Source organism: Artibeus jamaicensis, unplaced genomic scaffold (genome assembly GCF_021234435.1).
Source record: "Artibeus jamaicensis isolate MK-2021 breed Jamaican fruit bat unplaced genomic scaffold, CSHL_Jam_final contig_1127, whole genome shotgun sequence".
Taxonomy (NCBI): domain Eukaryota; kingdom Metazoa; phylum Chordata; class Mammalia; order Chiroptera; family Phyllostomidae; genus Artibeus; species Artibeus jamaicensis.
The window spans coordinates 2,810,828-2,828,246 of record NW_026521219.1 but is presented as its reverse complement, the minus strand read 5'-3'; the positions used below and the strand labels follow the sequence as shown (position 1 = coordinate 2,828,246).

At 34.8% G+C, this 17,419-nt stretch overlaps 1 pseudogene; it reads right to left on the bottom strand.

Annotated features, from left to right (window-relative positions):
* Positions 1–316: 316 nt before the first annotated feature.
* Positions 317–16,291, bottom strand: LOC119050651 (protein SPO16 homolog; annotated as a pseudogene).
* Positions 16,292–17,419: the final 1,128 nt, after the last annotated feature.

Below are 17,419 nucleotides of genomic sequence, written 5' to 3'. Positions count from 1 at the left end.
AGGAAGAGACTTTGAATAGCACTGAATGTCACAGTAAAACTACTGATTTGATTCAGTAGATAATGGAATCTTCTTATGGTTTCTTAAAGGGAAAAAATGAGGTATAGTGGGAAAGAGAGCTTACTCTGCTCCTTTTTAGTTATGTAATTTTGATGAATTCTCACATTTCTTCTCATTTTATTTTTAACTGTATATATGTTATTGTTTTAAATATTAAAAATTATTAAAGTAAATGTATATTCCAACATTGAACATTATAATTCAACTGGTCTAATTATTTTAATATTCTTCCAAAAGAACATTTATAATTGATACTCTAATTTGGGCTAAATGAATCACTGAGTTTTACCTTTCAAAATGTTTTCCAAACAGAACTTTGCTCAATAATATAAGCTAGTTGTTCTCATTCGGCAGCAGATGCTATCTTGCTTTGGTGTTGATCTTGGTTATAGTGAACATAAGATTAATAGCATTTACTGTGTTGTGTACTGGAAGTATATATAAGTTACTACCCAGGAATCTCTGGTGAATCTTGAACACAAGTTTCCATTCCTCGAGTCCTTGGAGGGCAGGAGACAGAACTAGAAAAGCATTTTGGTGAATGTTAATAAACTTCTCAGCATTCTTTAGCATCCACCAATTAAACTACAAATCCGGTACAAGGAAATATAGTTGAACCATTCTTCACTGAATCTGAATACCAAATCTGGTTGTTTCAATTTTCTAGGGCAGCTGCAATTTCACAAGTCTTAGGAGATGCGCTAATAATAATAGTGGTTTTATTTTTTTCCCAATACTTTCAGGCATCTGCCTTTGGATTAACACAACCTGTGATGGTTTCATAATATGCCAACTCAGTGGCTTCCAAGCTTCATTACTTTTCTACATCTTAATTTCATCATTTGTGAAACAAGAGAACTGGATTATGTCTATGGATCACAAACTTTATTGATAATCTTTAATATATTAGAATCAACTGGGGAAATATATTAAAAATATAAATTCTTTAATCTCATCCAAGTTCATCTAAATTTGAATCTCTGGAAATAGACCCCAAGAGTGCATATTTTTAAAACATGCCCCACTGATTCTGATATTTGGTCATGTATGGTCCATGGAGCAGGGGCATCAGCATAACCTGGGAACTTAAAAATGCAAATTTTCGATATCCACCCCATACACACTGAATCAGAAACTTGGGGTGGGGGGACTCAGCAATCTATGTTTTAATAATCTATCAGGTAATCCTGATGCAACAAAATTATATGATCAAACAGGAAAACAAATCAAGAGAAGTTTGGAGGAAGGGTACCCAGCTCTAAACAAATACTTGTGTTAATTGTGTAAATACTTCTTCTAGCATGGAGGACATTACCCTAAGTTTGGCCTTTAGCCATAAAAGAGATTTCTATATTCAGCTTCAAAATATGAGATTATGTCACATTTTCTTAGAAGTATGTCTTTACTTCTGTACCCAGACAGCCCTAAACACCCTCATTCTGTCTCCCCCTCAACTCCAGTAATATCCTCTGCAGATATTTATTGTAGCACTTACAATAAAGCATTGCTATAATTTACTGTCAGCTTCTCAGAAACAGGGACTATCTCTGTAAACCTACCATCTAGCATAATGTATGGCCCCTCATGGACATTCTAGAATGTTTAGTAAATGAGTGAAATGATAGACCCTAAGCAAGAGAGGACAAAAAATGTGATTGTGATTAAACATTTCTGTTGACACCCTAGTCAAATTAAGATCATTAAGTGATTCAAAAACTTCTATTTCAAATAAAAATGTGAAATTTTCTATTGATAATAAAACATTTCATAATTATTAAAGAATAATTGAAGCTATAAAAATGACCAAAAATATAAAGAAATACCTAGTAGTCAGCTTTGACTAAATAATATGAAACTACTAAACTACCTCAGATTTTTGGCTGGACACAATCAATATTATTTTAAGCTGGAAGCTTAAACCATCTCTTAAGAGACACCTGAAATGTTACAATAACAAAAAATTAGCAGAGATTAAAGGTTTTTGTTAGGAGTATTGGGAAAACATTTTTCTTAAGTTGCAGATATATAAATATTTGCACATGTTTTAAAGATTGAATTTCAAAGTTCATTATTTTAATAGTAAACAGCTGTCTGGTAGGAAAAAAGATGCTTTGCAATTTTTTAATTTGAGCAGAAATTTGTATGCTAAAAAAACAGTTTTCAATTTTTCAAAAACACAAACAATTATATGGAAAGCCTATTCCAGAGGAGAAAAATCAGCTTTCTTGTTTTCTCTTTTAAAAAATTACTGGCATCAGAGTTCTGGCAAAGATAGAGGTGTAGGTAGAAACTCTTCACTTCCTCTAACAACCAAAGGAGGATAACAACCAAACTAAAATCAATAAACAACCAGAAGTGCCAGAAAATCAAACTACATGAAACTGCAACAACCAAGGAATTAAAGAAAAAGTCAACCAGAACAACTAGACTGGTGCACTGAGATAAAGAAATATGGTCCAAATATAAGAACAGAGCAAAACTTCAGAAAGGGGGCTAAGCGATGAGGAGATAACCAACCTATCTGATGGAGAATTTAGAGCCCTGGTAATCTAAATGCTCACAGAACTGACTGAGCTTGCTCAAAAAATGAAAAAATAAATGAAAGATACCCAAAATGAAATAAAGCCAAATATTCAGAGAACCAACAGTGACAAGAAGAAAATCAGGATTCAAAGCAATGTTTTTGAACAAAAGGGAAAAATAAACACCCAACCAGAACAGAATGAAGAAACCAGAATTCAAAAAAGTGAAGAGAGACTTACAAACTCTCTAGAACAACCCAAAATGTTCCAATATCTGAATTATGGGGGTGCCAGAAAAAGAACAACAGCAAGATATTGAAAACTTATTTGAACAAATACTGGAAAAAAAACCTTCCCCAATCTGGTGAAGGAAATAGACTTCCAGGAAGTCCAGGAAGCCCAGAGAGTCCCAAAGAGTTGGATCCAAAGAGGAACATACCAAGGCACATCATCATTAAGTTACCCAAGATTAAAGATGAAGAGAGAATCCCAAAAGCAAGAGGAAGGGAGAGAGTTACCTACAAAAGAGTGCCCATAATGCTATCAGCTGATTTCTCAAAAGAAACCTTACAGAAAAGAAGAGGCTGTAAAGAAGCATTCCAAGTCATGAAAGACAAGGTCCTGACACTCACCCAAGATTAATCTATCTAGCAAACTGCATTTAGAATGGAAGGGCAGATAAAGTGCTTCCCAGATAAGGTCAAGTTAAAGGAATTCATCACCACCAAGCCATTATTATATGAAATGTTAAAGGAACTTATCTAAGAAAAAGATCAAAACTATGAACAATAAAATGACAATGAACACACTACTATCAACAAATGAACCTAAAAGAAAAGAAAAACAACAAAAAACAAAAACTAAGCAAAGAACTAGAACTGGAACAGAATCAGAGAAATGGACATCACATGGAAGAATTTTGGTGGGGAGGAGGAAGAGAGGAATCAGAGGAGGGGAAGGTACAGGGAAGAAGAAGTACAATTAGTAGGCATAAAATAGACAGGGAGAGAAAAAAATGGCATAGGAAACAGAGAATTCGAAGAACTTACATGTACAAGCCATGGACATGAACTAAGTTGGGGGAATGCCAGAGGATTGAGGGGTGCAGGCAGAGAGGAAAGAAAGGGGGGAATTGGGAAAACTGTAATAATATAATCAATAAAAATACTTTAAAAATAAAAAAATTAAGTGGAACCAAAAATAAATTAATTAATTAATTAAAAATTACTGGTATCAAAAAAAAACCCTTTAATTTGTAATACTATAGATTTTAGCCTATCCCAAGGTCTTCCTTTCTTTCTTGTGATGACTTATTTTCCTAGGCTAATAGGAAATGGAAATTAATCTATATATTTTTATATAATTTAAGAAACATATATTCTGTATAAACCCAAACAAGGCATTTTGAAACTATACTTCCTTTTGATTGCATTACTTTCTTTTGTACAGAAATAATTCAAAATGGGTATCATTATTTCATTTTTGTACACCTTTCTAATCAAATCATTACAATTTTATGACTCTCTGTACATAGTTGTTATACCAAATTAATTCACACAAATAATTATATCAGCTGAAACCAATAATTAAATCTATTAACATGCAATTACCCATTATTTGTCCTGTACAGCATATTCTGAGCCTGTATAGAAAAAGACCTTAAATTCTGTAGGATCATCCCTCCTTTGAAGTCTATTTTTTTCAGAGTCATGAAGGGACTGGCTCTGGCTTGGTTCACCAGGATTCTTAATGAAGCATTTCCAATAAATTCTCACTAGCCCTAACCCCAATATTGTATTTTCTGGCCTTAGTCAAAAGCACTACCTGCTTTCAAACAATTCCACCTTAGTTGCTTCAATATGACAGCCAGCAACTGTGCTTTAGAAAGACACCTCGAGCTGTCACTGGCAGCTGGGTTTCTCAAAGGCGTCCAGTAAATTCTAGTACTACTGCTACTTTGCTGGGGTGGATCCCAGCTATAAAAGAAGATACAGAACCACTAGAACCACTAGCTAGAACCACTGATTAAATAAATTGACAATGCCTGCCTCATCTTTTATTTCAAATTTACCACGCGATGCAATTATTTAAGGTGTGTTCTTTCAAGATAAAGATGACACGACCACCCCTCCTTAGGAAAATTGTTTTGGTAGTAACTTTAAAGAATGTGGAGTGACTCATCAGTCGTCTTCATTTTATTTCTCTTTGTGACCAAAAACAAGTGTTTTGAAAAAGTTGGCTGCAATTAGAAGTTCAACCTGTGGTCACTGAAAAAAAAAACTGATGATAACTAAACTGAAGTGCTGGACTCAACAGGACTTCACCCCTCCCCTTTAACCTCCCCTTTAACCTCCTCCTCTAACCTGTCCCAAGAGAAAAGTGAGTAAATGTCTTGGGTCAATGATTCTTCATCTTGATGGCAAAAAAAAAAAAACAAAAAAACCAACTAAAGTCTTGAATATTCCAAGTAAGTCTAAGATTTGTGGTGATTTTAAACAAAATATTGGGGCCTATGGAATAATCCTGAATAGAGAATGTTTACACAAAATTCAGAGTGTTCTTATTTCATCCTCAACCAATGTAATTTGCTTCATAACTGTCTTCCTTTTAAAAGACAATTTATCCTTTTTTGTTAATGTGTTATATTAATAAAACATGATTTAAATCATATGACCTTAACAATAGATGCAGAAAAATCATTTTTAAATATATTTTATTGATATTGCTACTACAATTGTCCCCTTTTTGTCTGCTCTTTATTCCCCTCCAACCTGTAGCCCACCTCCCACCATCATTCCCCCACTTTAGTTCATGTCTATGGGTCATACATATAAGTTCTTTGACTTCTCCATTTCCTGTACTATTCTTAACCTCCCCTTGTCTATTTTGTATCTGTCATTTATGATTTTTATTCCCTGTACCTTTTCCCCCATTGTCCCACCTCCCTTTCCCCTCTGATAACCCTCCATGTGATCTCCATTTCTGTGAATCTGTTCACCAGTAAATGAGTGGATCAAAAAACTATGGTACATTTACACAATGGAATACTAAGCAGCAGAAAGAAAGAAGGAACTACTAACATTAGTGACAGCATGGATGAAACTGGAGAGTATTCTGCTAAGTGAAATAATCCAGGCAGTGAAAGACAAATACCACATGATCTCACCTATAAGTGGAACATAATCAACAAAACAAACAAGCAAGCAAAATATAACCAAAGACACTGAAATAGAGAACAGGCTGACAGTGACCACAGGGGAGAGAGGAGGGAATTTCAGGGGGAAAAGTGGTAGGATTCACAGGAAAAAGTATAAAGGACACATGAACAACAACTAAGGGGGGTGGAAATGGGAGGGAGGTGGGGAGCACTGTGGGGGGGTGGACTGGGATGGGAGTAAAAGACAGAAAACTGTACTTGAACAATAATTAAATTTTAAAAATTATTTTAAAAAGACAAATATCAGAGAATTCTTTTTTGTTCTGAATTTATTCTAAAAATTGGATTGAAATTCAAAGGTGTATACCTATATAAATGGTAAGCTTCAGAAAAACATAGGTCTGGGTGAGAAGATAAAGGGATTAATCAAAAAAAGGGGAAAAAGCCCTCACAGACACAGACAACAGTGTGGTGATTATCAGAGTTTGGTAAGGGAGTAGAGGGTAGAAGAGGGTTAAGGGGATGATAAATGGTATTGGAAGGAGATTTGACATGGGGTGATGAACACACTATACAATATACAGATGACGTGTTATAGAATTGTACCCCTGAAGTCTATGTAATTTTATTAACCAATGTAACCTCAATAAATTCAATTTAAAAAGAAAAGAAAAGAAAAACATTAGGTATATTTTTCTTTAAAAGTCAACCTTTAAGGAAGGTGAAGCATCACTCTAAAAAAAGCACTAAACCAATGATAATGGTACAAGAAACAGCATTTGTTTCCTTTTTTATAAGTAAAACAAAACTACTCTAAGATTATTCTTATTCCAGAATTTTAAGGCATAAGTATTAAAAATAATTTCATAAGGAATTTTAAATGAAAAAAAATTTTAATGAAAAAATCCAAAATGTTAACATATTTATTGCTACAAGATTTTGATTGAACAGTTTCTTCCTTTTTTCTTTCCTGTATTTTCTAAAAATATATTATAAATGTATATTACTTCAAAAACCAGGGAATATAAATTTCATTACATAGCCTCAAAAATTTTAATAACATTTGCTGTTTCTCAAAATATTCAGTATATTTTTAGTTTTCTGGATGACAGAAGTGACTCATCTTTTGTTCCCCCTCTTACTCATATTCCCAGAGAGACAGAATCAAGACACTTGCATCTGAGTTCCTCAGACATGACTTTACAAGATTCTTGGCATGATCTCTTTATACTTTCACAAAAACTATTTCTGGAAAAAAATCGCAAGGATTTAGAAATGGTAAAGAATACCTGAAAAAAAAAGTAAAGAAAATGTTACCTTGTTCACATGCAACCAAAAGCTTATATTTTAAAATTTACTGTCTCAAAAATATTATTCCATAAGATCTCTCCATTAGTCATAAAGGTAAGCAAAAAAGTTAAGTTTTCACTAAGCTAACTCCCAAAACATGCTCAAGGGTGAAATCAGGAGCAAGAATTCTGAGTAAAGATTACACTTGGGACGAACAAATAAGAGAAAGAGAAAGAGAGAACATTTTGTTGCCTCTGTTTCAGAGCCCATTAACACAAACTCTTATTACTGTAAAAATTTCCACAAAATCTTACTAGAGAATTTATTACACCTCGGAACCAGATAACTCTGGAAAATGTCCTTGTTAAGCGTTTTATTGCTAGCATAGTCTTCAAAATTTCCATTCTATCCCTCTCCCTTATTCCTACTTCCCAATATTTATTGCATTGGCCACACCAAACTGGGGAGAGTGGGCACTTTTCCGAAGTTTCATGTGGAAGACCCTATCCTGTGTATGTATAGTTGCCTCACTAAAACCTTGTCCCACAAAACTCAGTGGCTACTAACTGCAGAGAGTTCGGACGTGAAGTAATTATATCTCACTGGTCTCATATTCAAGAGTATAAATCTTAAGGATCAGATTATGCAAGAACCCATAACCCAAGAGGGAGAAATTTGAAAAATCGGTAAAAACTGCCTAATATATCCTCAGGAAATAACCTGATATTCTACAGAGAAGACATTTCTCACCCAAAATTTTTTTTCTTAAAAAAATAGGAAAAATCTTATATGTAAAATTAGAAACCAAAAGTTGCTAATCTTGACATATTTATTAGTAACCTATTTAGTATAATGATTAATGATTACAAATGCATTCTTTCATGGTTTAGTGATGATTTTATCACTTGAAAAGCATTGTAGATGTGATAATAAATTTTAATGCTTTAGTTTCTGTATTTTTTTAAATTTTGGTTATTCCATTTTTTAAAAATTAGTTTACTTCACAGCTTTCTTTTTTAATGAGTTTATATAAGAATGTATGAGACAGCTAATCAATAAAAAGTATTTGAATATAAGGAAAAAAGGCAACAAATTGTCAGTTTGTTTCCAAATATTAGGACAATTAGAGAAATGTTTCCATCATTGTTTAGAAGTACAGCATTATGGAAAATTGTCTATATCTACCTTATAAACATTGACAAATCAGTGAAGTCAAGAAGAAATTCCCCAAACTGTCATTTGGCAGGAAAGAGGCTATGTTTACAAAACTACTCAATAGCTGGGAACAAGAGAAGTCATCAATCAAGTCATTTTGTCAAACACCCAATGGGATGAATGTGGTTTTTTTTTCATTGAATTTACTTGGATTTGGCATTCTATATAAACACAGTCTGAAAGACAGGAATTGATTGAGAAAATCTGAGAATATAAACAAAAATATTAAGTAATTTCGGAAATTATTTAGACATGAAAAGTGAGTTAGAGCTCACTCATATGGGGCCAGATTAGTGTAGAGATATAAAAGCCATGCACTGGTGATTTTATTGATATATTAATAAGTTCACCAGAAAGGCCTCAATACATTGTTCTTGTTCTTCCCTCCAACAAATACCAAAATAAACTCAAACAACAAAGCTTTGCAGAAAATACTGGAATTTCACATTTCTCTTCTCATTTTACTAAATAGCTAGTTCTTCTTTTACAATTTTTCATTCATGCTATTCTTTTTTTTTAGCTTATTGTCTTTAATACAGAGAAACTTTGAAATGGGCACAGGAATTTCTGTATCTATAATATACACAGAAATGTACATAGATACATATAGTGTTGCTTTATCACTGATACTGGACCTAGTCAACAAGAATTAGATGTAATAATACATGAAAATATTCTACTAGAACTATATAAGCCCTGAAAGGTCTAGAAAACAGAAATTAAAATTAATTTTATGACAAAAATCAATACATTTTGGCATATGACAACATACACATTTCAATGGAATCACTATTATTAAATACTGAGAGCTAAAATTAACTTTCAAATTCCTGATCAACAGCAATAAATTATACACAAAACACACACACAACACTGTTATTTACTCCACAGAAGGCAAGTCATTTAAAAATAAACTTTTGTATAATCAAAAACTCATATATTGACTTATGCTACCAAAATACAGCCTTGAGAAAGCACAGAAACAAATAAACCAATGGACAAGTATATATAAAATAAGCGGTTTGACAGATAACATTGGGACATATTTTATTAACTAATTTATGACCTATAATCTGTTCACAGAGGCCTTCCCCTTCCTGATTTCAGTCTTTCTGAGCTAAACAGACCAGAAAGCCTGATGGTGTGTGAAGCTCACATCCTTATCTGCACAAGAGTTTTATTGGGGGGCCTGGAAATAGAAGTTCTAACCATTTTTCATTCATTGTAACACCTGATGTGTTTTTAAAACAATCTTCACCCTCGATCATTCTCCCAGGTTCCTTTATTATCTTTGAATTATGGGCAAACGATATAATGGCTGGTAACCACATTCATGGACAAGTGAACTCTTTCCCTGTTATGACACTGTCAAGCTTTGGCTTCCTTCTACTGCACTGTGATTCCTAAAACATCCAGAGTTGGAGCAACTTCTATTGCACATGCTAATTAGAAGTTTCTATGGAATGCCCCTGCTTTGAAGTTAGCAAAACTAAAGCCAAATCTGTCTCTTTTTTTAATAATTTTATTTAGTTATTTTTCAAGTACAGTTTTTTGTCTATTTCTCCCATCCCAGCCCCCCCCCCACCCTGTGCTTCCCACCTCCCTCCCATTTCCACCCCCCTTAGTTCTCATCCCTGTGTCCTTCCTATTTGTTCCTCTAAATCCCTGCCCTTTTTCCCCCTGAAATTCCCTTCCCTCTCCCCTCTGGTCACTGTCCACTTGTTCTCTATTTCAGTGTCTTGGTTTTTATTTTGCTTGCTTGTTTATTTTGTTGTTTAGCTTCCTGTTCAAGGTGAGATCATATGGTATTTTTCTCTCAATACCTGGCCTATTTCACTCAGCATAATGCTTTCCAGTTCCATCCATGTTGTTGCAAAGGGTAGTAGCTCCTTCTTTCTCTCTGCTGCATAGAATTCCATTGTGTATATGTACCACAATTTTTTGATCCAATCATTTACTGATGGGCACCTAGGTTGCTTCCAACTCTTGGCTATTGTAAATTGTGCTGCTATGAACATTGTGGTGCATAGGTTCTTTGAAATTGATGTTTTAGGATTCTTAGGAATCCTAAGCAGCGGAATTGCTGGGTCAAAAGGCAGGTCGATTTTTATTTTTCTGAGAAAAATTCCACACTGTTTTCCATAATGGTTGTACCAGTCTGTAATCCCACCAACAGTGAACTAAGGACCCCTTTTCCCCACAACCTCTCCTACATTTGTTGTTTGTTGCTTTGTTTATGATAGCCATCCTGACCAGTGCAAAGTGGTATCTCATTGTGATTTTAATTTGCATCTCTCTGATGGCTAACGATATTGGGCATCTTTTCATGTGTCTCTGGATCTTCTGTATGTCATCCTTGGAGAAGTGTCTGTTCAAGTCCTTTTTTCCACTTTTTAATTGGGTTAGATGTCTTCCTAGAGTGGAGTCGTGTAAGTTCTTTGCATATTTTGGAGATTAAACCTTTGTCTGAGGTATCATTGACAAATATGTTTTCCCATACAGTTGGTTGTCTTTTTATTTTAATACTGTTTTCTTTAGCCATGCAAAAGCTTTTTATTTTGATGAGATCCCATTTGTTTATTCTTTCCTTTATATTCCTTGCTCTAGGGGACATACCGGTAAAAATGTTGCTGCGTGGAATATCTGAGATTTTCTTGCCAATGTTCTCCTCTTGGACTTTCATGGTGTCACAGCTTATATTTAAGTCTTTTATCCACCTTGAATTTATTTTGGTGTATGGTGTAAGTTGGTGCTCAAGTTTCATTTTTTTGCATGTAGCTGTCCAGTTCTCCCAACACCATTTGTTGAAGAGGCTATCTTTACTCCATTTTATGTTACTGCCCCCTTTGTCCAATATTAATTGACTGTAGAGAGTTGGGTTGATTTCTGGGCTCTCTGTTCTGTTCCATTGGTCTATGTGCCTGTTTTTATGCCAGTACCAGGCTGTTTTGATTATAGTGGCCTTGTAATACAGTTTGATATCAGGTATTGTGATCCCTCCTGCTTTGTTCTTCTTTCTCAAAAGTGCAGCTGCTATTCGGGGTTGTTTATGGTTCCATTTAAATTTTCGAAGTGTTTGTTCTATGTCTGTGAAATATGCCATTGGTACTTTAATAAATATTGCATTGAATCTGTATATTGCTTTGTGTAATATGGACATTTTGATGATGTTAATTCTTCCAATTCATAAACACGGTATATGTTTCCATTTGTTTGTGTCTTCCCTGATGTCTTTCTTCAGTGCTGTGTAGTTTTCTGCATACAGGTCTTTTACCTCCTTGGTTAGGTTTATTCCCAGATATTTTATTTTTCTTTTTGCTATATCAAATGGGATTTTTTTCCTTGATTTCTGCTTCTGCTGATTCATTGTTTGTATACAAAAATGCCTTTGATTTCTGGATATTGGCTTTGTATCCTGCTCTTTTGCCAAATTCATTAATTAGTTCAAGCAGTTTTTTGGTAGAGTCTATAGGATTTTCAATGTACACTACCATGTCATCTGCAAACAGTGACAGTTTTGTTTCCTCCTTTCCTATTTGGATGCCTTTTATTTCCTTTTCTTGCCTAATCACTGTGGCCAAAACTTCCAAAACTATATTGAATAGAAGTGGTGAAAATGGACATCCTTGTCTTGTTCCTGATCTTAGTGAAAAAGCTTTTAATTTTTGCCCATTGAGTATGATATTGGCTGTAGGTCTCTCATATATGGCCTTTATTATATTGAGGAATGCTCCCTGTATTCCCACTTTGCTGAGTGTTTTTATCATAAATGGGTGTTGTACCTTATCAAAAGCTTTTTCCGCATCTATTGATATGATCATGTGGTTTTTGTCTTTGCTTTTGTTTATGTGATGTATTACATTTACTGATTTGCGAATGTTGAACCATCCTTGCATCCCTGGGATGAATCCCACTTGGTCATGGTGTATAATCTTTTTGATATATTGTTGTATGCGATTTGCCAATATTTTGTTGAGGATTTTAGTGTCTATGTTCATCAGCGATATTGGCCTGAAGTTCTCTTTCTTTGTTGTTTCTCTATCTGGTTTTGGAATTAGTATGATTCTGGCTTATAAAAAGAATTTGGGAGTTTTTCATCCTTCTGGATTTTTTGGAATAGTCTGTGAAGAATAGGGGTTAGCTCTTTTTTAAATGCTTTGTAGAATTCTCCTGTGAAACCATCTGGTCCAGGGCCTTTGTGTGTTGGGAGTTTTTTGATTACTGCTTCAATTTCTTTTGCTATTATTGGTCTGTTCAGATTTTCTGTTTCTTTTTCATTAAGTTTTGGAAGATTATATTTTTCTAGAAATGTGTCCATTTCCCCTAGGTTTTCAAATTTCTTGGCATACAGTTCTTCATAGTAATTTCTTACAATCCCTTTTATTTCTGTGGTATCAGTCGTAATCTCTCTTCTTTCATTTCTGATTGTGTTTATTTGAGTCCTCTCTCTTCTTTTCTTGATGAGCCTACTTAAAGGCTTGTCTATTTTGTTTATCTTTTCAAAGAACCAACTCCTGGATTCATTGATCCTTAGGATTGTGCTTTTAGACTCTGTGTCATTTAGTTCTGCTCTGATCTTGGTTATTTCCCTCCTTCTGCTTGCTCTGGGCTGTCTTTGTCGTTGTTCCTCGAGTTCTTGCAGGCATAGGGTTAGGTTGTTTGTTTGAAATGTTTCTGTCTTCTTTAGGCCTGTACAATGAAGTGCCCTTGCAACACACCATATAGAGGGCACGTGATATGAACATGACTGAAGTCTACCCTTGATCATTGGTTAAAGCAGTGTTTGCCAGGTTTATTCACTACAAAGTTCCTATTTCTTCCTTTTTCATACATTATTCTTTGGAAGCAAGTCCCTAAAATTGGGCAGGTGGGTGGTAAACTCCATCTCCTAGAGAGAGGATTATATACTTAGATTATTTGAAATTTTTCTGTAAGAAAGATTGGTTTCTTTCAATTATTTATTCAATAATAGATTATTTAGTATGAATTCATAGACATTTATTTTATATTTTAGATTATAATGTAATTGTTTGGTTATTCTGATTGTTCCAGTTGCAGCCATTGGGAGCTCTTTCAGATTGGCTCCTGATGTACCTTTTTCATGCCCCCATCCTTTTGTTTCTGTTTTGCTTTTTTCTTTGGGAGTTTTTCCATACTTCTTTACTTTTTGCCTCTATAAAATGGTCCAGACTGATCTTGCAGTACTAATGTCCCAGCTCTAGAATCAGCCATTTCTCAAAAAATTCCTAATTTATTTTATTGGAGAAATGGTATTTAGAAATCTACAGCTGCATAGTGGGTAGAAATAAATAAGTTTTTCACAGAATTAAGATAACTTATCATGACAAGCTAATAAAATATGTGCTATTCTATTTATTTTCCTAAGCACAAAAACAATGTCAGAATTTATCTTACTTCTCTATTATTTCCTAAGAAAAATATTAGTTACTGTTAGTTACTTTTCAGTGTAATTTTGAATCTCTGTTGTTCAGATGCCATTCAATTTTTTTATAAGAAAACTACTAGTTAATTTTCACAATTTCACAGCTTTCTAAAAGAACCCATGTCTCATCATGACTATACTGCTTACTAACCATGTAGCGTTGGGCAAATTAGTTAACATCTGTACTCTGTCTGCCTCTTTGGAATCTTATAAAGATCAGGTGAGACTGCAGACATGGAAGTGCTTCATAAATCACAGTCTTAAAAATATACACACAAGGTCTTGGGATAATATAATTATTAAATTTTATTAACAAACACCCCTATGAAGGGTGACCTACTTGATTGTTAAAACATGCCATTGTATTCCACCTCAAATTAGTTATTTCCCATTATAGACACAGGTGTATACTTCTATGTAGTGTGAACAGCTCAAGACTTCTTAAAACTCACACATACCACACTTAGCAAATGATTCCCAAGACTGATATTCAGCTAGAAGTCACCTGTAGAGTCTAACAATTGTTATGATGGGTAACCACTCTGATCAGTGACTGATTTCTGTTAGAACTGGTGATGCATCTGTTGTGATCGGTGGTAGTTCTGCCACACTGACGGTTGGATGTTTTATATGTAACCTTGACCACACATGTTTTCCCCAGGCAGACAGATGATACACAAATGATAACCTCTTTCTTGGCCTCCCCACGTCAGTCTTACTCCATTCTCTGTTTCCTCCTGGCCTGACGGCCCCATGGCTCTCTGCATATGGGGTTCCTACACTGCTTCCAGAGTGTATTTTAGTGTCTCAGTAGAAGACAGTTAGGTGGCCCTAACCCCAGCAAAGAAGGAGGGAAAGACAGACAAAGGGATAGTATGTGTCATTACAATGTAAGGGCAGCAAGTCTTTCCTGGGTCCTATAGTATATAGAATAATTTGACAGCATTAATTCTAAAAGACTGCAGCACCCCTAAGTGATTTCTATATAAAATAGCAGCATAATTTGGTTAAATGGATTTCTGTTAGTTTAAAGAAAGTTTACATTCATTTTTATGCTCAATAAATACTATAAAATACTAAAATTTTCTCAAAACAACAGTATGATCTGATGACTATGATAATCCAGCAATGTAATGGAATAGGAAGAAAATGGCACCAAGGCAAAGCACTTGCAGTTTGTGAAAGAACGGGTGTGAGGACTCAGTGAAATACCTGTGTGATAACCTGTTAACATGGTGTCAGCACCAAGCTGTCCCAGAATAAATGCCTGTTTTTTTCACTATTAAATTTACAATATAAATGCTATTTTATGTTGAAACTGTGAATCACATTAAATTTGCTCTAATATAGCAATGAAGTTGCCAAATAACATGTGGTTACATCTCAGGAATTAGCATTTTCCACCACTAAAAAGAGGTAGTGATGAAGTAAAAATCACAGCACAGGCACTGGCCTTCTGTGTATTGGAGGAAATGTTTTTGCCAAACATGAGTGTTCTCTCTGATTCAAGTCTGTGAACTCTATCAACAGAAGCCCTTAAGAAAAACGCATCTTCATTCAAGAAAAAAAATGTTATACCAGTCCCATGATACTTTAAAATAGATTTTTGTAAATATATGATTCATCAATTTATAAGTCATCACTGAGTCATTGCAACCCACAAGCAAATGCTTGATAACAGTTTCTACCCTTAAGCAGTTTACAATCTAAATTAAGACCTTCTCCTCCCAACCCATCCTCTCCAGTATCCCCTCTCTCAGTCTATTACCCATTTTAGAAATCTGGAAATCATCTTTGCAATCTCCCTCTCTCATCTCCCACAGCTAGTCAAAAAAACAAACAAACAAACAAAAAAAACAAGTCTTGATATTTCTAATTTTGTGAATTTGTCTCAGCTCCATCTAATTCTCCATGTCTCTTTCTTCAACTCTAGTTTATCTCTCCTCTGGTTTTCTGTGGCTGAGAACTTAGGCAATGAAGTCATTGTTGAAACTTGATTCCTGGCTCTGCCATTTAATACATCTGGAACCTTGGGAAATTTGCTTATCTTTCTTGTGTCTCAATTTCCTCATCATAAAATAACCTACTTTGTTTAGAAGATTTCATTAGCTATTACAGATGAAGTGCTTAAAAGAAAGCCTGGTGATTTTAACTACTTGATAAATTGTAGATAGTCTTTACTACAATAACTTACCAAGGTTAAGGTGGGGGAGGTGGATGGGGGTGTGGCTAGCACAATTTCTTTTCTTTTATAATAATATTTTAATTATGCCAATACCTTGTTTCACTGACTTTCCACTATTCTTGAGATAAACCAAAATCTGTAATATCATCTATAATTCTCTGCATATCCTGGTCTTTTTTGTATCTATCTGTTGTTTTCCTTCCTCAAAATCATTCAGCTGTCATCGAATTCATGATACCAAAATCTCCAAAGTCTCATCACTTTTAACCAAAGGGTCATTTGTCACTTACAGTACATGTCAACTCTGGGGCAGCTCTCTCTCTGGGTAACTCTTCTCTAGGCTGTGGAGAAATGTGATCCTCATGACGATCTTCACATTGAGGATGGGGGTCAAAAGGATCAGCCCCTATCCACCGCATGCTGTGCTATGAAGGCATAGAAAAGAAGCAAGAAGGCCCCTGCTAAGCATTTAAAGCTTTAGCCCATACATGAAAAATATCACGTTCACTCATCTCATTGTCCAAAGAATGCTCTATGGTAAAATCCTAAAGTCAGTGAGACAGGGAGGCATCCAAAGGCAGGTAGGAAACTAATTGTAAATGTACATATTTACATATATGTATGACTTACATATATTTACATGTATGTAAATATGTAACTCACCACACTTTCTGCCCTGCAACAACGTTGGATTGTCCTTCCCATTCCTCCTGTGCTAGTATCTTGCTTTAAGTCCTTCCCACGCGCAGTTCTCTCTGCTGACACACTCTCTTCCCTGCCATTCAGCTTCCTTCACCTTTTCTAAAACTGACCAAGCTTGCAATTTTAGCTTAAATATCACTCCCTCAGGGTGTCCTCATGCAGGTGTAAGTTTCCTCCTATTCAATTTCCTAATGACAATCTACAATTTTTCTTAAATACTTATCAGATTAGTTACAAACATAAATAATGGACTGAGTATTCATTGTCTTTCTTCTCACTTCCAAATATAAATTTGCATAAAGTTGAAAGCTATTTGAGACAAAAGGGGAGTTTAACTTCTTCTGAAAGATCACCTTTTAAGTTGTATTGAAACTATATCCTTGCACACTAAAGCTAGTGAGATTGTGATGGTTATTTTTATGTGTCAGCTTAACAGAGCTAAGGGATGCTTAGGTAGCTGGTAAAGCATTATTTCGGGTGTGTCTGAAAGGGTGTTTCTAGAAGAGATTAACATTCCAGTAGAAGGACTGAGTAAAGTAGATTGTCCTCAACAATGCAAATAGGTATCACAGAATCCCTTGAGGGCCTGAATAGAACAAAAAGGCCTGAGCCAATTCTACTCTCTGCTTGAGCTGAAACATCCATCTTCTGCCTCAGACTTGAGAACTCTTGATTCTCCTATTTTTTGGACTCACACTGGAACTTATCATTGGTTTCACTGGTGCCAATATATCTTATTGTTTCTGCTCCACTGAAGAAACTTGATTAATACAAAGACTGACTTCTTTTTTGAATTTTATTTTAATTGTTGTTCAAGTACAGTTTTCTGTCTGTTATACCCATCC